Genomic DNA, 25,471 nt, shown 5'->3' with positions numbered 1-25,471 from the left:
CTAAAAATTTGTGGCCCTTCCTCCTATGCCATATGCTCTCATCAGAGTTGCAATAAAATTCTGTGCACTTTCTATCCTGTTTTGCAAATGAACACGCATTTCTGTCCCCTCAGGTCAAGTTTGCTTTCTTTCCGTCGCCCTGCTCTGAGGACTTTGCTTTCTTCGTTCAGATGTGGGAAGGGGTCGGCTCTGCTCACATTGTGTGTATTTCAGCTTAATTCCCGGGTTCCCCTTACCTCTCTGGCCACATTGCCATTATATCTGTGGGAGGTGAAGGCACGAGAAAGAACAGAGCTCCAGGCCTCAATGAAACAGGCCGTCTCAACAGTTAGGGTCCTGTGCTCCCCAGAGAGCTGGTTCGCCCCACACAGAGAAGTCTGCCCGCTCCTGGTGGGCAGCTCCACCCGGCTGTCCCCCTCACTGCTGGGACAAACAAACCACTGCACTCACTTGTCCTCATGACAGCCCCTCACATCAGGTGAGGGATGGCTCATTCCTAGGCTGCTCCTGGCCTTCAGTCTTGGGTCTCTGCAGCTGGCTGTGACCAGGTGGGAACGAGCCCGGCTGATAGGGAAGGAAGGCAGTTCTGCCGCTTGGCTGATTTGGAAGCCGCACTGAATTCCTGCCCATCTGTTCTCCCAGCTGAGCCAGGGCCGAAGCCGTCTACCTCTTGCCAGCCCAGGGAATGACATGTAGATCAGTGTCCTGCAGCCCTCGTCCTCCCTGTCCTCTGCAGCCTGTCTCACATGCCAGTGTGGCTCCCTGCAGAGAAATGGTCCCGGGCCCACAGCTGGTGTTTGCCTGCAGACATTTCATGGGTTCCTGCTTTTTGCATTCTCTGTCATTTTTCAAAGCCGGCCCTGAGCTGGGTGCTGAGACTGACCTCAGCACTGACCTGCTGTGGCTCTGCACGGTTCCCTTCATCAGCGTTCTCATCTTCGTAAAGTAGGGAAGAATCGGGACCTGAGAGGAAGTGGGTGAGGCTGCTGTTTGCCCTGTAGTCACTTCCTACTAACAGGACCCTGTATTTTATTGGGGTTCTGCCCAGTTAAAACTACATTTCCCAGCCCCCCTTACAGGTCTGGCTGGGGAAACGAGCCGTAACCATTGCTCATTGGAGGAGCACTCTTTAAGCCCGAGAGGAACACCCCCTTTCTACCTGGAACACCGAAGTGACGGCTGAAGCTCTTGGTGGGAGCTCTGTACAGAAGGTGGCGGAGCAGAAAGGCCGACTAGCCTGGTTCTCTGATCACATTCCGAAGGTGCCACCCATACCAGTCCTGCGTGTTCTCCCTTGGCACTCCAGGTGAAAACCCAAATCCCTAATTTGTCTAAGCCACTGAGGCCAGGCCTCTATTGTTAGCTGTTCCTAACTGATGCCGAGGGCAAAAAATGGGATCACAGAGTCCTGAAGTCCAAAGACTTTGCCTCTTCTTTCTTCTGTTTCTCTGCAGGATCCACCATAAGGACTGTACTTCAGGGTGGATACCTGACCCCTTGACAACAGTGGGGAGTGAGCGCTAAGGTGCCTCTGACTTTGTACTGTCACTGCCGTCACCTGTCCATGCGGATCCATAAATCTGAGGGAAGACAAGTGTCTCCTCCTAGGACTTCATGGAAACTGGTAGTGGCAAAAAATCACTGGCAAGAAAACAGACTTCAGCTCTCTGAAAGCTGATGACCGCCTGCCTTTTATCTGTTCTGTGTTTCAAGGCAAAATTAGGTAATGAACTAGGATCCCCAGTTCGGTAGGAACTTGGAGGTCTTGTGATCCAGTCTGCTGCTTGGCCCACATGTCATCCGTAGACCATCTCTGAGCGGTGGTCTTCGGCCTCTGCGTGAATGCTTTCTCACTGTGGCTTTTCTAATCAGCCCCGATTAGACAGCAGAAGACTCTGAAGCTTCCATGTGTTAGTCTAGCCCAGCTTCTCAGGTTACACAGTACAAGCCTTTCTTCCACTTGTTAATCCTCAGCTATTTGAAGACATCGACCCTGTCCTCTTGAGACTTCCTAGTTCCAAGCTAAGCATTCATTCTTGGTGGTTCCTTCAATGATTTTTTTTTTTCCTGAGAAGTTTTTTACTTTTAGTCTTTTTATTAAAAAACCCTGGTTCATTCCACAAAAAGAAGTACAACAGTGAAAAACAATACAAAGTCAAAACTATACCTACTTGGTGGTAACTATTATTAATATCTTGATATGTTTCCACCAAGAATCTTTTCTATAAAGATTATTTTCTATAATAATAATAGTAGCTAACAGCTTATATAGAGGGACACTTGTATGAAAAGGTGGTTTTGGGGGCACCTGGGTGGCTCAGTAGTTTAAGTGTCTGGCTCTTGAATTCGGCTCAGGTCATGATCCCAGGGTCATGGGATCGAGCCCCATGTCTGGCTCTGCACTGAGCAGGGATGAGTCTGCTTGGGATTCTCTCTTTCTCTCTCTCTCTCTCTCTCTCTCTCTCTCTCTCTCTGCACCCCCCCCCCCCCCATGCTTACTCTCTAAAATAAAAATTAAATTTTTAGAAAGGTGACTTTGTTTGTACTCTGCTTAGCACAGTGCCTGGCACATTATACTATAAGGTGACACTTTTTGGAGCACTTATGTGCCAAAAACTCTTCTAAGCTCTTTATGTGTATTAAATCAGTTAATTCTGATACCCCTATTTGAAGTGTAGGCATCATTATTTTCCCCGTTCTGTAGAGAAGGAATTTGGAATTTGGAGATATGAAGTGACTTCCTAAGTAACACTGTCAGGGTTTGAACCCAAGTAGTGTGATCCCCAAAACCAACACTTTTTCACTACAGATCTTCCTTGTCTTACGAATGGGGTTATGTCCTGGTTGAAAATGTACTGAATACACCTAACCTACCAAATATAGTTTAGGCTAGCCTACCTTAAACATGCTCAGAACACTTACATTAGCCTACAGTTGGGCAAAGCCCTCAAACACAAACAAAGCCTATGTTATAACAAAGTGTTAGGAGTCTCACGTAATTGAATACTGTACTGAGGAACAGCATGGTTGTGGGCACGGAATGATTGTAAGTGCATCGGTTGATTACCCTCCTGATTGGGTGGCTGACTGGGAGCCACAGACAGGTACCACTGCCCATCATTCCGGCTGGGTATCCTACCATACACTCCTAGCTCAGGAAGAGTTCAAAATTCGAAGCGTGGTCTCTACTGAATGCATATGGCTTTTGCACCAGGGTAAATTCAAAAAATTGCAAGTCAAACCACTATAGGTCAGGTACTGTCCGTAGATAATTGCTTCCCTAAAATGTAAAACAAGCACTCAATAAATAGTAGCTGTAATTATTATTACTCTTCTTAAAGAAGAGCTCTCCTAAATTGTCAGACTCTTAGAAGGGCTGAGGGGATTATAATATCTTCCTGGAATTATTATAAACAAACATTAATTAAGTTGTTTTGTATGTCATCCTTCTGGGTTCTATGATATTCTAAAAGAATCTATGCTTCTGAAAAGCTTGATATCATATAGCAGAGGATTGTTGAAGGCATGTTTTTCACTTCTTTGCTGCTTTGTTTATCCTTGGTCCATCAAGATTTACACAGAGAAGTTAGATTCTTAATATCAGGCCAAATAAAAATTAACGTATGTTTTCTTGAACACATACCAACATGGAAAAATGGCATAATCTTAGTTGAAATCATGGGCACTTCAGCAAGCCTGCCTGGGTTTGAATCTCTGCTACTTTATAGCTGTGTGATTTGGGGCAAATTCTTTAAACTCTTTGTACCTCAATTGCCACATCTGTAAAATGGGCGTGATAATAATAATAATACCTATCTCTAGAGTTGTTACAACTAACTTACACGGATTACCATGCTGGGCACTTAGAATACTGCCTGGCACATAGTCAGTGCTCCGTCTTAACTAGTATTACATACAGACCTTCCCTTCCACATCACGAAGCTAAACAAAAACAAAGGAAAGCTGTGAGGCATAGTCTTGCTTATAAGACTCATACTTTTCATGTAAATGAAGAAGAGATTTTGAGAATGTTTCATAAGACAGCTGTGGGGATTTTGCTCAGCAAAGTTCAGCTCTGAAGGATGAAGCCGCTTGAAATTTTTATGAGCTGTAAACACCAGGGGGCGCAGTAAACAAGTGCAGTAGTGGGCTCTCCCCCACCTCTCTGGCTGCCTCGGGGCTGCTGCTGTCCTGTGCTCTCTCCGGAGCTGGAGAGACCCAGAGACCCGCATCTGTCTGTCTGTCTGTCTCTGTGTGTTCTTTCTTTCTCTCCTTTCCTTCCTCCTTCTTTCCTTTCTTCCTTCCTTCCCTCTTTTCCTCCTTCCCTCCCTCCCTTCCTTTTCTTTCCATCTCTCCAATACGTAGGAAATGTAGAAATCCAAAGACAGTTACAAAAACTTGTGGTATAAAAACAATTCCAGATAGTGTGTTTCTTTCAGGGAACAATTTTTATAGAGCAGTGTGCATGATGTTTTAAGAAATGATAAATCTCTAGTAGGTGCAATTCATAATTAAACTCACAAAGAACTTAAAACAATTTTTTTTTAATTTTTATTTTTTAAATGTTTTTACTTATTTAGAAAGAGAGAGAGAGAGAGAGAGAGAGAGAGAGAAAGAGAGAATCCCAAGCAGGCTCCTCACTGTCAGCACAGAGCCTGGTCCCAAGAACTGTGAGATCACGACCTGAGCCAAAATCAAGCACTTAACCGACTGAGCCACCCAGGTGCCCCAGCAAATAACTTTTAAAAATTAACATTTTAACACTAAATTATAACTTTATGAATAACTTCCTTTGGGGCTCCAACCAAATCTGCAGACATGAGGCCCAAGCCACGTGGCTCCCTGGCTCCCTTCACCACACTCTGGCAGCACCTTTAGAGATTGAACCACAGACTTAGAATTCTGGACACTTGTCTGAACCATCATCCGAGAGGGACCAAAGCTTCCCTCACGGCGAGGGAAGTTTTCTCTGCCGCACACTCCCTGAGCCCCTTATCCATCCACCTCTCCCAGGCCGAGCTTGTCACTCACTTCCTTCTTGACGTTGTCCCATTCCAGCACCTGTACCAGGGCAGATGTCCTCTTAACACTCCTTCCCTCTTTGGTCTTCTCAGGAACAGTATTGCCCAGGCCAGTCGACATCAGGAGGCCGTGGGAAAAGCTAAGTGAATTTATATTGGCTGAACACCTACTACGGGCCAGGAACTGTCCTGGATGCTTTACCCACACCGTCTTGTGACATCCCTAAAGCTAGTACCTGTTACCATTTTGTGGGGGAAACATACTCAGAGAAGTTAGGTATTTCTCCCCAAGTTAAACAGCTAGTTAGTGGCCAAAGCCATATGTTTTTCCTGGCATCCGCATGTGATTGACCCAGGCGGGAGAGAGGTCAGTGCTGGGATAGAGATGAACCTGCATGGGGATTTGTCCCTTTCGGTCTGCGACCAGGTCTGGTCAGGTCTATCGGTGCAGTGGCTCCTGAGCATGAGCTCTCCCCTCTACACCCCTTCCCACACTTTGACTTCACTCAGGCCTTTATTAGCCTCTCCCTGGTATACTCCGGACTTTGGAACCAGACGGCCTAGGCTTTGGTCTCTTTTCCTGGGTATGGGATCTTTGGAAATTTGCTCACCTTTGTCTGACCTCAGTTTCCTTATTTGCGAAGTGCAGATAATGATGTCTTTTGGGGGGAGTGGTACTGTTAAGAGTGAAACGAAACCACATACGTATTTGCAGAGCTTATTAAAGTTCTCTTCTCTCCCTTTCACTCGGACCGCCCACTGATTCATTCATTCTACAAATATGTACTTGTGCCCACGATGTGCCAGGAATGCTTCTGGGCACTTAGGACAGAGCAATAAATGGGACAAACATGCTTCCTGCACTCAGAGAGTTAGATTTATGCGGGAGACAGAAAGTAAACAATTAGCTACATAAAAATATAATTGCAGATGGTGTTAAATGCTGGAAGAAAAGAAAGCAAGGTCAGTGGGTAGCAATTTTTGACCATCGTGTTTCCTTTGCCTAGAATGCCCAATCCCCACTTCCGTCCCTGTTGAACTCTTGCTCATCTTTCAAGGCCCCCTTGAAATGATCGTCTTTGTGAAATCATCACAGTTCACTATCAAACTTAATCATGCCTTCCTCTAGACTTCCCATCGGTTGTCTAAATCCTTCTGTGGGGCTGAGGACTACTCCTCTACTTTGCTCATTGCTGCATTCTCCAAACCATTGTGCATCCTCAAGAAAGTCCCTTGGATATCCTGGGGCGCCTGGGTGACTCATTCGGTTAAGTGTCTGATTTCGGCTCAGGTCATGATCTCATGGTTTGTGAGTTCGAGCCCCGCATAAGGCTGTCTGCTGTCAGCACAGAGCTCGCTTCAGATCCTCTGTCCCCCTCTCTTTCTGCCCCTCCCCAACTTGCGCTCTCTGCCTCTCTCAAAATAAATAAATAAACTTTAATAAAAGAGAAAGAAAAAACTAACACCGTCACCCCAAGCACCACCCCAGTTCCCACGTGGCAGATCCTCAGGGTGAGCACTGAGAGAGTGAGGGGAAAGGGGGTAGGCATCCTGGAACCTGTACAGGGGGCCGAATGAGCAATCTTCTAAACAAGTAACAAAAGGAAACATCACACTGTGTGTGTGTGTGTGTGTGTGTGTGTGTGTGTGTGTGTATCTTAGAGGTAGCAATGAAGGCTGATAGGAGGGGAAAACCTATATTTTCCAGCAGGAGGGATACTGGTTCTTTTTTCTCTAAAAAGCCCAAGAAGGCTTCCTGCAGGAGGCTGGATTTCTAGGAGCCACTGGAATGAAGGCTTGTACATCAAGGGCATGTAGTGGCTGAATGAGTCTGCTTGGCTCTCACTGCTCCTGCTGAGCTCCTCTGCCACCAGCACCCACCCCTACTCTGGCACCACGGAACACCCTTTTTCATTAGATACTCGGAGTCTGAATGCAGCTTCTCCCTGGGGTCCTCATCATTTCCCAGAAAGTAGCCACTCTGTACCCTGGAAGTGGAGTTTTGGACCTTTTCCCCTACCCATCTCCAATCACACAGGGTGAAGAGGTGTCGGCGGGAGGAGGGATGGATGGGGAGCACCTGTCAGAGTTCTTCCTGGCCATTGTGGGTGGATAGTGAGATTTCCTGTTTTTTGTTGTTTTTTTTTTCTCTCAGTTATGAAACCTGAGGCAAAGACTAAATCTAGTTGTGCTGACTCAGCTCCCTGGTCAGAAAACCAGCTTGAGGCTCTGTGGCGTGGAAAGGAATGCCCGCCAGCAACCCAAAGAATGATGTCCCCCACAGGAATCTGAACTTAGAGGAGGAAATGCCAGCTGAGCTCTGTCCTTGCCCCTTCCTTGACGGAATTCCAGCTGTACCAGGATAAAAATGTGGCTCTGTGAGTGAAGGGGGTGTGGTAGTTTCCTTGGGCTCCATCAAAACAAAGCGGGATGACACTAATCTGTGCTGTTTTTATTGCTATAAATGTTATTGCAAATTCCCGCCAAGAAGTTAACAGGTCTCTCTTGGGGAGCTTTGGGGCAGAGGTGACGTAACTTCTTCCGGGAGGAGAACTTTGTTGGCCTGTCCTGGAGGTAGAGGACGTTGAGGCCAGGGTTGGAGGAGAAGAGGCAGAAGCAGCTCAAGGGGAAGAATTCTGAGGGCTTACTTCTTTCAGACGGGGAAGGGCATTGCAAAGATCCCCCCCTCCACTCACACTGCCACCATCACCACCACGTTAGGGCTGCCATAATAAAGCATCACAGACCAGGTCACCTAAACAGAAATTTGTTTTCAATTCCAGAAACTAAAAATCCAAGGTGAAGGTGTCCATGGCATTGATTTCTTCTGAGGCCTCTCTTGTTGGCCTGCAGCCGCCTTCTGTCTGTGTCTTCACGGGATCTTTCCTCTCTGTCTGTCTCCATCCTAATCTCTTCCTCTGACAAAGACAAAAATCATAGTGGGTCATTTTACTTTAATTACTCTTTAGAGGCCCCACCTTCAAATTAATTACATTCTAAGTACCAGGGGTTAGGAATTCAACATACGGATTCAGGGGTGGGAAGCCACAATTCACCCCATAATGGGTGGCCGTACTCCCTTTCTACTCAGAACTTAACTCATATGGATTCACCCATTTATCAGGAGGGTGCCACACCTCCTGGAGGAAATAACTTCTGGGAGGAATAAATACAGGCAGCTGTAGGTATGGTTACTAGAAAGTGAAATTGAGAATCTGCCTCTTTTCAACACACACTTTTGTTACTTCCTACATTGGGCTACAAAGCAAGGGTGCCCGTAAGTCCCATAAGTCAGCCCTCTCCGTGGATAGCCTGGGAGAAACATTCTATTGTTTTAGTTTTCCTTCTCCAGCTACCCTAAGGAAACATTTATGGGGCATCTTTGCCAAAGGCTGCAAATATTTTGTAACAAAAAAATACCCACATCTCTTAATAAGCAAATAATCTTTAAGAAACTACCTCATTAGGGGCACCTGGGTGGCTGAGTTGGTTAAACGCCCGACTCTTGATTTCGACTCAGGCCATGAACTCACAGTTCATGGGATTGAGCCTGGCATCCAGCTCTGTGCTGACAGTGCAGAGCCTATTTGGGATTTTCTCTCTCCCTCACTCTCTGCTTCTCCCCTGTTCATGATCTCTCTCTCTCTCTCTCTCTCTCTCTCTCCCTAAAATAAATAAATAAACTTTAAAAAGACAAAGAAAAGAAACTACCTGGTTAGACCATTTAGTAGGAAAAGCTGGCCCTAGAAGACTGGCCATAGGGTGGGGTAGTTAGGAGGGAACAAAACAAAGGGAAGGCTAGGCTGGTCCACAGAATAATTGCCTGTGCCCTGGGGGCTAACTTGTATGGACTACCTCTTTGGCTCCTCAGTGCACGGCTCAGTGTTTCCTGTGGGCTCTGGTGATGGGGAGTCCCAGTAGATGGAGAGTGATCACCAGGGGGCACTCATTCTCCTGGGTCCTCCCTGCTCTGTGCAGGTAGTCAGTGGCTGCTTTCTCTAGCGCACCCCTGTCCTTCCGCAGCCCACTCTCTGGATCCCCTTCCCTTGCCCGTGGGCTGTTCCACCCTGCTAGCTTCCCCTACCCTGCCCGCACCTTTGGGAATAGACACCTTTTATTCATCTCTCCTTAACGACTCATTTAAATGTGCCATCTCAGGACCCTGAACTTCTTCCTATGTGCTACACATTGTTAAAAATCTTCTGTTTTTTCAGAAACACCTTTATTCAGATATAATTTATCTATCATACAATTCACTCACTTAAAGTATACAATCCAATTGTTTTTAGAGTATTCACAGATATGTGCAAATGTCATCACGGTCAATTTTAGAACATTTTCATGACTTCAAAAATAAACCCCATTTCCTTTAGCTATCAACTCCCTACCCTCATCCCGCCCCTCAGCCCTATCCACCACCAGTGTTCTTTCTATAGATTGCCTTATTCTGGACATTTCCTATGGACAAGTTCATATAGCATGTGGTCTTAAGAGACTGGCTTCTTTCGGGTAACACTGTTTATGAAATTCTTCCACATTAGAGCAATGATCAGTACTTGATTCCTTTTCGTGGAGGAATAATATTCTATTACATGGATATACTGCCTTCTATTTTGTCAGTTGATAGCCATTTGGATTGTGTCTGCCTTTCGGCTGTTATGAATAGGGTGCTGTGAATACTCAGGTACAAGTTTTTATGTAGACAAGTTTTTATGTTTTCCTTTCTCCTGGAATGGAATTGCTGAGTCATAGGGTAACTATATTTAGCCACTTGAGGAACTGCCAGGCTGCTTTTCAAAACATCTGCGCCATTTAACATTTCTGATGCAATGCAATCAGAGGGTTCTGATTTCTTTACAAGCTCACCAACACTTATTATTATCCGAAATGTTTATGCTAGCCGTCCTAGTGGGTGTGCAGTGGTATCTCATCACAGTTTTGATTTGCAGTTCCTTGATGGCTAATGGTGGCAAACATCTTGCAGTGTGCTTATCGGCTTGTGGATCTTTTATGTTTACAACTCCTTCGTGAGGTGGGTGGATGATGAATCTCCATTTTGCAGAGGAGAAGAACGAGGTGCAGAGGGGTGAGGGGGCTGACCTAAGGTTGACAGCCGATGAGGATTAGGCCGGAACATGAACTCTAGGGTTGGCATCTATCCTCCCAAGTGCTATACCACCTGCCTTTGCATAAAACAACATGAGGGTCTGGGGGATAGTAGAGCAATGAGGCAGAGTGGCCAAAGGACTTTTAAGAGAAGGAATATCTGCTACTCAGTTTTATTTTATTATTTTTTTTAATTTTAGGTTTTTATTTGCATTCCAGTTTGTTAGCATACAGTGTCATATTAGCTTCAGGTGTACAGTGTAGTAACTCAGTTCCATACATCACCCTGTGCTCAACCTGACACGTGTACTCCGTAATTCTCACACCTATTTCACCCATCCCCCCACCCACCTCCTTTCTGGTAACTGTTAGTTTAGTCTCTATAGTTAAGAGTCTGTTTCTCGCTTTGTCTCTTTCTCTCCCTCATTTTTTTCTCCCCTTGCTTGTTTGTCTTGTTTCTTAAATTCCACACATGGGTGATATCATATGCTATGTGTCTTTCTCTGACTGATTTATTTCACTTAGCATAATCCTCTCTAGTTCCATCCATGTCATTGCAAATGGCAAGATTTCATTCTTTTTATGGCTGAGTAATATTCCATTGCATGCATATATATATATAGAGAGAGAGAGAGAGAGAGAGACATATATGTACATATGTGGTATATATATATGTACATATGTATACCACATATGTACATATATATATACCACATCTTCTTTATCCATTCATCAGTTGATGGACACTTGGGCTCTTTCCATAATTTGGCTATTGTTGAGAGTGCTGCTATAAACAATAAACATCGGGGTGGATGTATCTGTATGAATTAGTGTGCTTGTATTCTTGGGGCAAATACCCCGTAGTACAACTGCTGGATCATAAGGTAGTTCTATTTTTAACCTTTTGAGGAAACTCCATACTGTTTTACACAGTGGCTGCACCAGTTTGCATTCCTACCAACAGTGCACAAGTAGTGTTCCTTTTTCTCCACATCCTCATCAATAGCTGTTGTTTCTTGTGTTGTTGATTTTAACCATTCTGACAGGTGTGAGGTGATCTCATTGTAGTTTTGATTTGTATTTCCCTGACAATAAGTGATGATGAACATCTTTGCATGGGTCTGTTGGCCATCTATATGTCTTCTTTGGAGAAATGTCTGTTCGTGTCTTCTGCCTATCTTTTAATTGGATTATTTGTGTTTTAGGAGTTGAGTTGTATCAGTTCTTTATATACTTTGGATACTAACCCTTTATTGGTCATGTCATTTGAAAATATCTTCTCCCATTCCGTAGGTTGTTTTTTTGTTTTGTTGACTGTTTTTTACACTGTGCAGGAGCTTTTTATTTTGATGAAGTTTCAATAGTTTATTTTTGCTTTTGTTTCTCTTGCCTCAGGAGACATATCTAGAAAGAAGTTGCTATGGCCCAGGTCAAAGAAGTTACTGCCTGTGTTCTTCTCTAGGAGTTTTATGGTTTCAGGTCTCACATTTAGGTCTTTAATCCATTTTGAGTTTCTTTTTGTGTGTGGTATAAGATAGTGGTCCAGTTTCATTCTTTGGCATGTAGCTGCCCAGTTTTCCCAGCACCATTTCTACCACTCAGTTTTAAATGGTTTATGTCACTGTACAGAAATCTCATTCATCTCCATGTCTGAATGGTTATTTTGTGAAATGGGGGCCAAGTTCTTCCGTGCTTGGTTTAAAGCCAGGGTGAAAATGAAGGAACAGCCATGAGATAGGGCAGAGGACAAGAACTGAGCAGGGACAGCATGTTGGCACCAGAACTGAACAAGATCATACAGACCCACTAGTAATTCACAGAAATTTGGGAGAGGGGCCTAGCTGTTGAATAATCCAGATAGTTCAAATGAACCTTATCTGGATCTGCAGCAGCGGGGAGAGCCCGGCAGGGTTTAACTTGTGAAGTAGTTTCACAGAAGTGGCCAGATTGGTCTGTACCGCCTCCCTCCTCCACTCCTCCTTACCTCTTACCCAAATGAACATGTGGGTGCCAAAACCCTCTCCCTCCTCCTTCTCTCTCTGTATCCCCCGGCCTTTGTCTCTGACCTTGAAGAGACTGTAAAATCAGCATCATTCTCCCAAATATTTCTCAAAGATGGGCATGTAAGAATTTAGAGGTTAGAGGACAGCCCGTTTTGGAGCTGTCTCCCCTCAAACTCATCCCAGGAACCTTCTTCCTTTTACTCCAGGTGCCCCCTCCCCACACACGCATGTGCACATACATACCCACATATACACACACATGCACACACACACTCCTCCTGGTTCACAGCCATACTGCCTGATGATTCTCTCTGATGTGAGAAAACAAAGTAGTAAGAAGGAAGGAATGAGTCTGTAAATCAGGCATATTTTCTGAATTTCCATTCTGCATCCCCAACATCCGTCTGCTGACTTATCAAGGGGAGCGGCGAGAGTTTAGGAATGACGGACGGTCCTCTGAGAAAGCAATGCCAGAAGCATGATGAGCAGAAATGCTGAACAAGATGAGCAGAAGTGCTGGCTGGAGGGGAAATCGATCTCCCAGGCCGATTAGTTTGGGCGAGCGCCAAGAGTGGCAGAAATTTGTTACAGCCACAGTCATCTCTCTGGCTACCTTTTCTTCTAGGTCCTATGATAAACTCACATAAGCTAACTGGTCTAAGCATACGTGGCAATGTCTCAACACAGAAGACTATTATTAAAAAATGCATGTGATTCATCTCCCCAGTTGGCCTGTAAGATATGTAAGGACAGGGGCAGTGACTTTCTTCTGTAATTCATGGAGTAACCAGCACAACGCTGGACCCAAAGGACAGCAAGCAACTTGCTGAACTGAACTGGCTTCGAAGTAGAAGTGAAAGGAACGTTCATTTTTGAAACCTGAGCCTTTGTCTAATGTGCCAGCTGAGAAAGGAAAGCCAGATGTGTCCAATTTGTTGCGAGGCATGGAAAATAAGGTGGCTAACTGCAGACAGGGAGGCCCACGGTGAATTTTGGGAGAGGGGTTTCTATAAAATGTTAAAGACATGATTCTCACACAGACATACAGTCATAGATTTATTCAATTCATTAGTGAGGGAACCAGTAGGATGCCAAAGCCAAACCAAGAGAGAATACAGGAGACTGTTTTATATGATCACTGAAAGAAAGGACAGGAAAGGAGGTTTGCAAAGTTACATAAAACTGGTTAACATCCTATGCAATGATAAGATCAGCCCCCTTTGGGGTTAGTTTGCTATCTGGTGGAATTCATCTGCACGTCTACTGAATAAACATCATCTGCAACTTGGAGGTGTTCTCAAGGTAACATCTATGTTTGCAGAGCTGGGGCCCTCATCATTAGTAATTAGTAAAGCTTGGGGCACCTGGGTGGCTCAGTTGGTTGAGCGTCTGACTTCAGGTCAGGTCATGATCTCACAGCTCGTGAGTTCGAGCCCTGTGTCGAGCTCACTGCTGTCAGCACAGAGCCCGCTTCAGGTCCTCTGTTCCCCTCTCTCTCTGCCCTTCCCCCATGCACGCTCTCTCTCTCTCTCTCTCTCTCTCTCTCTCAAAAATGAATAAACATTTATTTAAAAAAAGAGAGAGAGAGAGAAAGTAATCAGATCTCAGTTCCTCCCCTGCAGCACTGGCTGATCCCTTACGTGGGCTTGTTAGACAATGGGATGGCATGACATCAGATGGCACACAGAATATTTTTGGTATTATTTCCAAGTTTTGGATGATTTTTCTTTTTCTTTTTCTTTTTTTGGAATGATTTCTCTTAACACACGTTTTCACTCTTTGTGAGACACCATTTGCCAATAAATCACCACACATGATCATGTGTAAGCCCAGCATGTGGTTTCCAGAAGATGTTATCTAACCCAAACTGTAAAACCCTGCTTACTTTTTCTCCCCGCACTCTTTTGCCCTTTTTAACCCTTCCTCCGCGTTCTTTAGTTGCACGGCAATAACCACCTTCATGGAATGAATAGGCCCACCTCCCTCTGTCGGCCTTATTTTAAAAGCCCTAGATTTATAAGCCAGTATTTCCTAGCATGAGGGCAAATCGCGGTTGTTAAACAAGTGCTTGTTTTCTTTTTGTTTTTTCCCTCACAGACCAAAAGCGATTTCTCTGGGCCCCACTCAAGTTTAGGTTGGGGGTACCAGAGCCATCCATGACAGTGACTGTATTTATAGGCCACCAGTATCTGACAGGGAGGGAGTTGCTTGTCGATTGACTTGGAGTGTATCCCTGCCCCATTGAACCAGGGTTAATAAACTCAGCAATAGAGCTTTGGAGGCTTAACTGTCCACCTCTGAGGCTATGGCTCATTCACTGCTACCTGCTGCACCGGCCGGGGACACAAAGGTAAAACAAAACAAAACAGCATTTCTATTGTTCAGCCCCATTTGCTACTGTGAGCCCCCAGCCTCCTCAGAGCTCTCTCTGCTGGTTCTCCCCCAAGGAGCACTGCACGTGGGTACGTAGAATAGTCTGGGTTGTCACTAGCATCTGTCATTTCTCTCCAGTTCTGCCCCAGCTTGCTGGGCTGAGTTCTGTTATAAAGGTCACATATGCTTGTGCAGCCTCCTGGAACAACCACGGACCACCACGCATTGTGCCAAAGCCACCAGCACAGGCCCTCAGATAGTCTTAATGCCCTCCATGCCCCTGCCAGAACCCAACGTAGTTTTCATTCTTTCCTTATTGCAGCCCTTCCTCTCTGGGACTCGGGCATGCGTCCTCAGTGCCCGGAGGGAGAGCCCCCTGCATTTCTCTGCTCCTTTCGCGTGAACCCAGATTTGTGCAGCTCTACCTTTTGTTCCTTAAATGAACTCTTTCCTGGAGGCTCACGGGAAAGGCCTCTTAGGAGGCCGATGCCATGATTCTCCAAACATACGCAAGGATGCCTGAATGGAAGGGGAGCAAAGTTTAGGTCCGGGCTGAGATCCTGTCACTCCTTCAAATGGACACGCATGGAAAAACAGGACATTACCAGTCAGCTCTGACAGGAAGCTCACGGATATTTACATGGCAAAGCAGAGGAGCACATGGGAGAGGTTCTTGGCTCTTCTGAGTCAGATCTTCAAAGAGAGCTTTTGTTATTCAGGCGAACAAAGAATGGGATATTCAAGAAGAGAAACAGGATAATGGAGATAGAGTATGCTCTCACCCTCTCAACAGCACCGACACCATAATGAGACCGGGCAAGTGGCTTCCTCCTTCTGGTCTCACTTTCCTTATGTATAAGAGTGGTGCTCTGTCTAGGCCAGGGGCCAGCAATCCTCCTCGGTAAAGGGCCAGAGAGTAAATATTTTAGGCTCTGCAGGTCATGTGGTCTCTGTCACTACTCAGCTCTACACCTGTAGCATGAAAGCAGCACAGTAAATATGTCACCGTGTTCCAAGTAAGCTTGATTTATAAAAACAGGTGGCGGACTGAATTCGACCCACAAACCCAGGTCTCGATGATCTCCAAAGTCCTGTAAAGTCTCAATAATTCCCTTAGGCTAGAGGTGAATTTCTTTGCTAGCACATACACAATACATTTAACCATGAAATCCCAAATATAATACACCAACGGTTTAGTTGTTATTTTAGATAGCATCTTTTCTTCTGTCTTCTCCAGTGATAAATTTAATTTCAGCATCTATTGAGAGCCTAGACTGTGCCAGGTGGTGCTCTTACTGTCGGGGAATCTAACAATCCACAGGACCAAACCAAAAGCTATCCACAGTGTGATGAAAGAGGCATGCAGCAATTACATCGTTATAAAACATTGCAGTAACTGCCGTAATGGTGCCATGATCGGTTACCAAGACTTAAATCAAGTTCCATAACATCCTGATTTGAGATGCAAGAGAGGACCAGGTTCAAGGACATTGCAAGGTAGCCCGTACAGGATACACAGAACACTGGGGTGAGCCATCTCCAGGGCATTCCCGTGAGAAGTGATGGCTGTGACCTCTCAGGCAAGTTCTGACTCAGACTGGGACTGGTCCGGGGGCAATGCCATGACAGATTGCACTTGAGGACCGAGGGGTGGCCAGGTGTGGTAAAAGTCGGACCTTTGTTCCAGTGCAAAGAAGTGAGGAGTAGCTTGTGACGCAGAACTTGTGAAGAGAGCTTCTGGTTCTGGAATGTGGCATGTGACATTCCGGGGGAATGGGAAGCACATGGAAGAGCTGTGTTTTCACGTTCACAAGGCACGGCCCTCAAGTCCACAAAGCTTTGTGCTTCTTGTTACGCTTCTTTTCTCAGGGAGATGAGGTGTTTGGTAGAGGAGATGCTTTGACCACAAGCAAGTTATTGTGCCCAGATTTTGGTGTGTGACGTATTTATTTCTAAAACGTCATCGTGACTTGATCTACCCTTTCCATCGACCTGCGGCAAACTTGAAGTTCCTTTGCCGATGTGGCTAGGTAGATCAAAAAGCTTGTCTTAGTCAAATCTAGAATAGCTACGTGGATTGGAGGCGCTACCAATGGAGTTAATTCAAAACACCCTCAGTCCATTTCTAGTTGACTTTGGGATGTAGTGCATTTTTGCAAGAGTAAATTGATATTTTTCATATTTTGTGGAATCACAGAAGCTTAGGATTTTACCAGACCCCTTCATTTTACAGATGCCGTGAAAGGAAAGATTAGAGAAGGGACATTAGGCACTTGCTTAAGGTTACATAGTTCAGGGAAAAACCAAAATTAGAACTGAGGTCTTCTGATGCCAAAGTTAGAACTCTACAGGAGCCACAGTAAGGACTGCATTTTACATTGTGACTCACTGTGTGTCCAAGAGCACACCTACAATTATGAGCTGGTGTTTTCTGTTCAATTACTTCCTCTTAAAAAGTGCTGGTCATGACCCACTCAATTGGCTTCACAACCCGTTAAAAGATTTCAGCTCAGCTCAGTTTTTGATAAACACTGTGTTAGGTGACAGTATTACTCATATGCTGTCATAACCATACACCAAATGGAAAGGAAGGCTTTGTTACAACAGTGTGAGCAAACATTTCCCTTTGAAAGATTACATTTCTGTGCCACTTTTCATAGGTGAGTAGAAAGAATTTGTGGCTATTTATTTGGTTTTCTTGGGCAAAAAAATTTTAAATGTGCATAAAGGGAGTCATGAACCTGTCAGATATTTTCCAACCATGTTCAAAACTCACTTTCTGCATGAATTCTTTCCAGTCTAAACTTACTGAGCTCTGATCTCCTCAACACGGATACACGTTTTTGCAATATATTTCATCACTAATCCTAAACCTCATCCTTATCCCCTTCCTTCTAGGAAAATTGGGGGGGAGGGGGATTCCCGTTGTTGCCTGAAGGACTTTTGCCCTCATATTCCTGAGTCTAGGAGTGGGGACAGAGGCTCATATGCATGGTGTAGAATGATATGTCACCCATACAGATCAAAATTCTGTATATCTGAGTGCTAAACATAGGAAAGCAACAAAAAAATGTCAAAATCAAGCTGGTCCAGAATGGGACCCAGGCTTTTAAAAAATATACATAATTAGATTTCCAGTGCAATTTTAGAAACTTTTCAGCCTCTGGACAGCACGGCCCCAGCTGGGTTCAGCCTCCCGCTGGCTCTCCACCGCAAATGTCCTTCAGAGCTATAGGCTTCCAGCAAGGATACCTTTGAAATTCATTTTGTTTTCTCAACTACTGGGGCTGCAGGAGGTCATGGCTAGGAGCAAGGAGCAGAAGGGAGAAGCACAAGAAGCAAAAGCCTTTAAAAATCTTTGTACCGAGGACTCAGGCTGCAGATTGAAGAATCACAGCCTGAGACGGTGGGTGGAATCTCAGAAGACCTTAAAAAATGGCCCTCAGGCCTGATCTGTTTCCTTTCCCCGCTTCCACTGTTCTTTACTTGCGTGGTTTCAGTTTCCTCCTTTTCCAAGAGGCAGCAGCAGAAAGAAGGGAGCCAGGAAGACAGAGGCCAAATGCTCTTCTCAATGGCTGCCCCAGCCGTGCTGCTATAACTGAGCTGATGGGAAAGTGGCTCCTAATTAAATCACTTCATAAAAAAGAGACCATTTTCCATCTGAACGCACTCCGCAGTTCTCATGTTGGGTAATTTGTTGTTCTAATAAGCCAGAGAGGTTGAATTCCAAGGTTGCAGCCGCTAACAGTCCACAGAAACAGGGACCATGTTTTGGCAATGCCCTTGCCCTGTGGAGGGTACCAAGGAAAACCGACAAATGGCTGTTCCTTATAATAAGTCTGCTCACTGGAGACCTGGGGACTGAGATTTGTGTTTCCCAGTTTGTAGGTTTGGGATCATTCAGTGCCACCAAGACAAAACCAAAACTGAAACCAGGAAAAGCTCCTTTGCCTTTTGTTAACTGAAAAATAAGCAGAGGAGGGCTTCCCTTTTGCGGATCTTGCTGTGATGGGGAAGGAGGATGCTCCTTCCATCGTAAGTGGACAGAAGCATGGAAGTTCTTCATCTTCATTCAGCCCCATGGTTTTAGGACAGTTGGAGAGGCAATGCCACCCAATTTGAGACTGTGGCCTCTGAAGTTAGACCAAGTGTCAGTTCTAGCTATACCACTTCCCAGCTGAGTGACCTTGGAAAAGCTGGGACAGTATGTCTAAGTCTCATTTTTCCCACCTGTCAAAAGTCAAGGGGCACCTGGGTGGCTCAGTCGGTTGAGCGTCCGACTTCAGCTTAGGTCATGACGTCACAGTTCATGGGTTCAGGCCCCATGGCCAGCTATGTGCTGACCATGTTCAGAGCCTGGAGCCTGCTTTGGATCCTGTGTCTCCCTCTCTCTCTGCCCCTCCCCCACTCACATTCTGTCTCTCTCTGTCTCTCAAAAATGAATAAACATTAAAAAAAATTTTTTAAATATAAAAAGACAATAACAATACCTACCTCCTCGGGTGCTGGTGAAGAGTAAAGAAGATCGAATGTGTAGAGTGCGTAGTGTCTGGCAACAGAAAACACTCATGAAACAGGGGAGCGAGAGCAAGAGAGAGGGGGGAGAGAGAGAGAGAGAGAGAAAGAAAGAAAGAGAGAGAGAGTTTTCTACTTTGCAGAAGAGGAGATGGGGAATTAGAGAGTTTAAGTAGCCTGACCAAGGTCATAACCCCAGTTAGTGGTGAGGTCAGGACTCTGTTTGACCCTAAATCCAGACAGCACGCTTTCATTGTTTGTACAGATGGAAACAGGCATTTAAATGCATATAATTTTATTGGCTGTGGACTGAGCAGAACCATTTCTGATATACTTGTCTAGAGCAGGCCAATCAGAGTATATAGATTGTATTCCCTAAGGTATATCTTGGCAAAAATAATGCCAATTCCCTTTGGTTCTTGGGCTGATCTTGCTCTAGGATCCCATTGCTCAGGGTATCTGAGTCCATCTCTCTTTGAATTCTGGAACATTTGGTCTCTTGGGTTCTCTGTAGCCAGACTCTGCTGCTTTAGCATCTAGATAGATTCTTCTCTTATTTCCTGAGACCCAAAAGAAAACTGGTGGTCCTGGCTCCCTGCCTTCTGACCTCCACTTTTCTCTCAAGTTTCCATTTTAGTTCGATTTCAGTGGAAAATTCCACTGCAGCCTTCTATGGATGAATGCAGCCTTGTTAATTACATTGAATCTACAGAGATCAATTTTTATAACTCTAACAGGGTTAGTCCCTGAGTTCCTGTGATTGTTAGATGATCATGGCCCCATTCCTCTGGGTACAGGGGTCCCTCAGGGAGGCTAATTGACGGAGGCTAGTCATCTGTCACGAGTCATTTCTGTCATGCTGGAAAATAGAAATTTATGGCTTTGATCAATATCTTTCCTCAGGGCTCAGCATCTCCTGGCTCCATTCTCTTGTTGGCACTCTGAAGTGGCAACATTTCCCCCCTTTTTATTAGAATAAATTCTTCCTTGCCACAGTTTCTCTGAGGGCCTTGACTGCAAAAGAAATCAGAAACTATACCACAGTTGGGGCTGTATTTAGTTCTCTTTCTCTCTCATTCTGATTTCCTTGCTCTCTTCTTCCCTCCTTCTCCCTTCCTCCTTCTTTCCCTCTTATCTTTTTTCTCCCTTCACTTCCCTTGCTCTCTTACCTTCTCCCTCCCTCCTCCTAGCCTTCCTCCTCCTGTCAACCCTCCTCCTATCCTCTCCCTCTCAGTTGAATTCCCCTTTCTCAGTTGAATTCTTCTCAATTAAATGCATGTTGATTAGATACCCACTTGATTGGGCTGAGTAACTGAGGACCCAGAAATGAGATGGTCTCTGCCCTCAAGGAATGGACAGCTCACAACCTAGTAGAAACTTCCCATATTGCCTTCTTTTTTCCAGTTTATATTGAAGACTGAAAAATCTAGATATTTGGGGTTAGTAAAGATTCTCTTACGAAAAGTCAAAAACACTGCGAGGATTATGTGTGAATTAACCATTCACACATTAGTATAAAATCGCTTTCTCGCTTGTACCTTAAGCAGCTTTTGCGCAGCTGTCCTATAAGAATAAAGATTCTGGTTGGAAAAGTAGAAGTAGGGAATTTTGGATCATAAAACAATTTTGGAGATTGGCAGCCTCAGGAAAGCACTTTGAACAGCATAAGGATACTGTTCATTAAGATATTCTTTTCACCCACGTCTTGTTAAGTATCTTTGTGACCTATAGTTATAGTCAAGGCCAAATCAGATAATTTGGAGAGATTATAATTTTTATTCCTTCAGCTGTAAAAATCTTTGACCCTACTCTCGGCAACATTAGTGGGACTTGTTTATTGGATAGCTTCTCTTGCTAGACTGTAAGCTCCATGAGATCAGGACATTACTTGTCTTGTCCCTAACTGCCCTCACTGCCCAAAACGGTGCCTCGTCTACATATAGTAAGTGCTCAGTACATACTTGAATGAATGAATGAAGGAAGGAAGGAAGGAAGGAAGGAATGAATAAATGAGTGGAGTGACAATAGGATACAAATGCTATAGGGGTACAAAGGAGGAGAAAATTACATTAGGTTGAAAGATTTGGCTTAGAAAGAGCTTCATGGAAGTTTCAATGAAGAGTTAGTGGACTATTTGCCTGGAGCTCAAGGACAACTGGGGAGGAAAATAACTTTGCTGAGAACCAACAGGGGACATAACCAGCTGGAACAATAACATTTTGTAAGAATGAATACTCTTAACAATTAACCTCCCTTGAATAAAATGGAAAGTACAATCAGATGTGTGCATGTGTGGGTTGGTAGGATGATTTTATCTACCTTCTGACCAGTCTGGGAATTGTCAGGAAAATGGAGGTAGCTTCAGGCCAAGAAAGGATTGCTGGGGGCACTGCCTGGTAGGTCACGGTTATGCTCCACAGGACTCCATTGGTCACTGGAATTCTCACAGAATTTGACAGGTACTGTCTTTCTGAAGGGTTGTCGTTCCTCCAATCCGGGAACCGTCCCTAAATCTGTTCTATGGGATCATGCCTACCCAGAGTGAGGGACAGGGTGACTACGCAGTTCTTCTTCCAGGAAAAGTCTTCCCAGCCCAGGGTGTCATGGGTGTGGATGGGGAGGATCCAGCCCCAAGGCAGGGAGGAGACCAAATGTCCTTTAGTTGAGCCCATTCAGCCTGAGAGTCAAGGATTATCGAGGGCAAGTGGCTGCATAATGATGACCTATTTTTCGGCTCCCTGTGTGGCAGCACGTGTGGTTAATGCAGCAGCCCTTCCTCTCTTGCTGTGTGTCACCATCCCCTCCTCCCACCTCAACCTAGAGATCCTTCCTTCCTTCCCGGTGTCCTTTTTTTCTTTGTCTCGGAAATAACGAGATGTCATGAGTCTGCCATACATCACCCTATCAGTAGCAAGTGGTGACTTCTGATTAGTGAGATACTCTGAGAGCAGCAGGAGGGACCATGGCAACACTGGCTGTTCTGCTTGGCAGCTCGGTCGTCCCTCAGAGACCAGCATTCTGTCTGTGTCAACAAGAATTTGTCTGGGGATTATTCATGTAGCTGGACATAATGAATTCAGCTGTTTGCTAGAGCAGCAAATGGGTTTTTTGCCAGTGATATTAGGATCAAGCTGAGTAATAGGATGTGTCCATACCAGAGTAATGTCCATTTATTAGCTTCTGTGGGAGCACACGCATTAAGGAAATCACATTTTGCATGGCTGTGTAGCGGAGGGAGCTGCTTGTTAAAAATTTCCACTCAAGCAACCCCGAGCTAAGGATTTGTATTCCAAAGAGCTGGACCTATTTCACCAAAAGTATTTACTTGAGAAGTAGAAAAATCCCACAAGCACAATGAGCACAAATGACTCTGCCTTATATAAAATCTCTACGGGCAAGTTAACCTTAGTCGAGGGGAAAAGCGGTAGGTCTGCAGAGAGGGCAACCCAGGGCAAATGACTGACACATGCCGTCTTTCAACGTAACGTTGATTGGCTTTTTTTCAATGGCGACATAGGATTGACTTTAACTGCATGTAAGGTTACACTGGGAGCAAGAATAATCTTCTAAGTCACTGGGAGAAGTAGCTGCCTGCTTGATTGCAGGGACTGGGGGAAGGTTCTATTAGTTCTCCTCGGGCATCTCTTATCTGCTTCATTGATGACTAAAATCCCACCATTTTAAGGCTCATTCCTTGGCTTGAGATTTGCCTTTGCCCAGTGAAAGATATCACTAGGAAATATTACACATTAGGCCTCAGAATTATACAGTGCCAACCTGCGCAATTGTATATGGTGGCCCTTGAAACATTGCAGGAATGATTTGAATCAGGAATGATCTGAAACTCTTTCTTGTGAATGAGTTCTGATGGAAGGGAGGGTGAAAAACTGGAAGACTCTGGGAGGACATGGTGGAGAGGAAAGACGTTATAGGCAAGGCAGAGAGGGGATAACTAGTGGTTCCAGAAAAGTTAAGAAAAAGTAGATTTGAAGACAAATTTTGCCTATTTCGTGCTCTTGCAAAGTAAAATTTAATAAGCAGAAGTCCCAATCCCTGTCATTAGGGAGCTTACAAGTCTAGGATACTTTGTAAGGTATAGCTCATGCAGCCTAGATATCAGGTCTCCACAAAGCCAATGTGATAGGCTTCAAAGTATCTTCATGGTATATTTTTCTCCAGCATGGGAAAGAAAAAGGGGAAATGAAGGGAGGGTTCTCAGGTGAGACAAACCCACCTCTTCTTTCCCAACACAGGGGTCCAGAGGCAGTACTAAAGGAAGGGATGTTGAGATTCCCTGTTCCTCCATGTGCCCATCAAGCCATGTCTACCACAGGAGGGAGCCCCCCTTGGCAGCAACTGGGCATGTGTAGCAGTCAGTTTTGTGTGATCTCATGAAATTATCCAAATTCCCTAGAAGACAATAAGGCAGCTCCTTCAGCTCAGACCACCAGGTCAGAAAACATGGGGGTCTACTGCCAGGCAAGCACTTCTCTCAGCCCCGGTTCGCCTTCCATCACTTCCCAGATGCCCCTTCCCATCACAGATGTCCCTCAGAGGGCTGAGGGACCTCTGTCAACTTCTCATACCTCTTTTCTCCTCAAGACTAAGTTCTGAGTCAGTTAGTAGCTCATCAGACACACTCTCCTTTGTCATCCTCAAAGACAAACCCAGAGGCTTCTTTGGTTTTTTAACCAGTTGTCACCAGGAAGAAACAGCCAGGATGCAAAGATGTTACAAACATGGGGTGAACACCAAGGTCCCAGAATTTTACTCAGTTCTCCTGGTCACTGTCCCACTCCCCAGCCCCCAGCTTATACTCCCTGTTACTGTTCAGTCCTTGGCCCTCTCTTCTTACATCATCACACGATCCCACTTCATCGGCCATCTTTAACTGGAACCTTCCATGTCTCCATCTCTGGAAGCAGCTCTTTCTGAGGGTGAAACCTCCATATCCAAGTACACACTCAACAGTCTCACTTCGGTGCTCTCCATCCAGGACCCACTGCACACGTCCAAAACAGAATCCATTTAGGACTTGCCCCAGAGTCTTGTATTGGCTTCAGCAGCCACCCAGTAGCTTACACCCCAAACCTTGGAACCTTTCCAGACAGCTTCTTCTCCCTTCTCCTCATGCTCCCTTATCTACCAGCAAAATCTTCTACCTTCTTACCATCTCTGTTCCTGACCTCTCTTCTTCTCTGCCATTGCTCTGCATTCCCACCCCACTTTAGGCCCTCAGGATCTTTCTCTGCATTGCTCCAGTAGTAAGAGCTGTCCTTTTTTCCCTCCCCCCAGTGTTACCACAGAATGGTTCCCAGGAGGCAGATGTGATGTTATCCTCCTGCTCAAAATCCTCAGCATACAAGGCCACCTGCCCGACTCAGTCAGAAGACTGTGCAGCTCTTGATCGGCCATCTTTAACTGGGTACTTTGTAAGGTATAGTTCATGCAGCCTAGACATCAATTTAAGCCCCACATTGGGTATAGAGATTAGTTACACAAACAAACTTTAAAAAATGAAATAAAATCCTCGTCATACACTCTAAGCTTCTTAGGACAGCCTGTGAGGTAGCCCACAAAGTGTCTCAGCTTAACACGCCAACTTTATCTCTGGTGAAAACCCCTCCTTGCCTCATCCCACTTCCCCCCTTGGCATGTTCTAGGCCAACCACACTTCTTTATGCTTCCATTTCTTATTCACGGTGTGCCCTCTGCCATTCATTGACCCTAATGTTCCTGAGTCACTTTTTAAATTTCTAAAAGAAATTTTTTTAATGTTTATTTATTTTTGAGAGAGAGAGAGAGAGAGAGTGTGTGATCACGAGTGGGGCAGGGGCAGAGAGAACGAGAGGGAGACACAAACTGAAACAGGCTCCAGGCTCTGAGCTGTCAGCACAGAGCCTGGTGTGGGGCTCAAACTCTGATCAGTGAGATCATGACCTGAGCTGAAGTCAGATGCTTAACTAACTAAGCCACCCAGGTGTGCTGTGAGTACCTTTTTTTACAAGAGGGCCTCCCTCCCTAGCTGGTTGGTCTGAAGTTAGGGTAGAACAATAACTGTGATATAGCTGGCCAGTAACTCAGGACAATTCAACTGTCTTCTCAATCTAAGGTCCATTATGGTGGCTTGACATAATGAAGGCGGACTGACTCTGTATTTCTAGTATAAATGGAAATATAGGGTTTTTTTCATGTTTATTTTTAAGAGAGAGAGAGACAGAGACAGAGACAGAGCGTGAGTGAGGGAGGGGCAGAGAGAGAAGGAGACACAGAATCCGAAGCAGGTTCTGGGCTCCGAGCTGTCAGCACAGAGACCGATGTGGGGCTCGAACTCCTGAAACCTGAGATCATGACCTGAACCGAAGTCGGACGCTCAACCGACTGAGCCACCCAGATGCCCCAGAAATACACTTTAACTTAACTAAAATAAAGGGCTGAAGTAGACAAGGAAGC

This window comes from Neofelis nebulosa, chromosome 15 (assembly GCF_028018385.1).
Source record: "Neofelis nebulosa isolate mNeoNeb1 chromosome 15, mNeoNeb1.pri, whole genome shotgun sequence".
NCBI classification, from domain to species: Eukaryota; Metazoa; Chordata; class Mammalia; order Carnivora; family Felidae; genus Neofelis; species Neofelis nebulosa.
Note: the sequence above shows the minus strand (reverse complement) of the source record.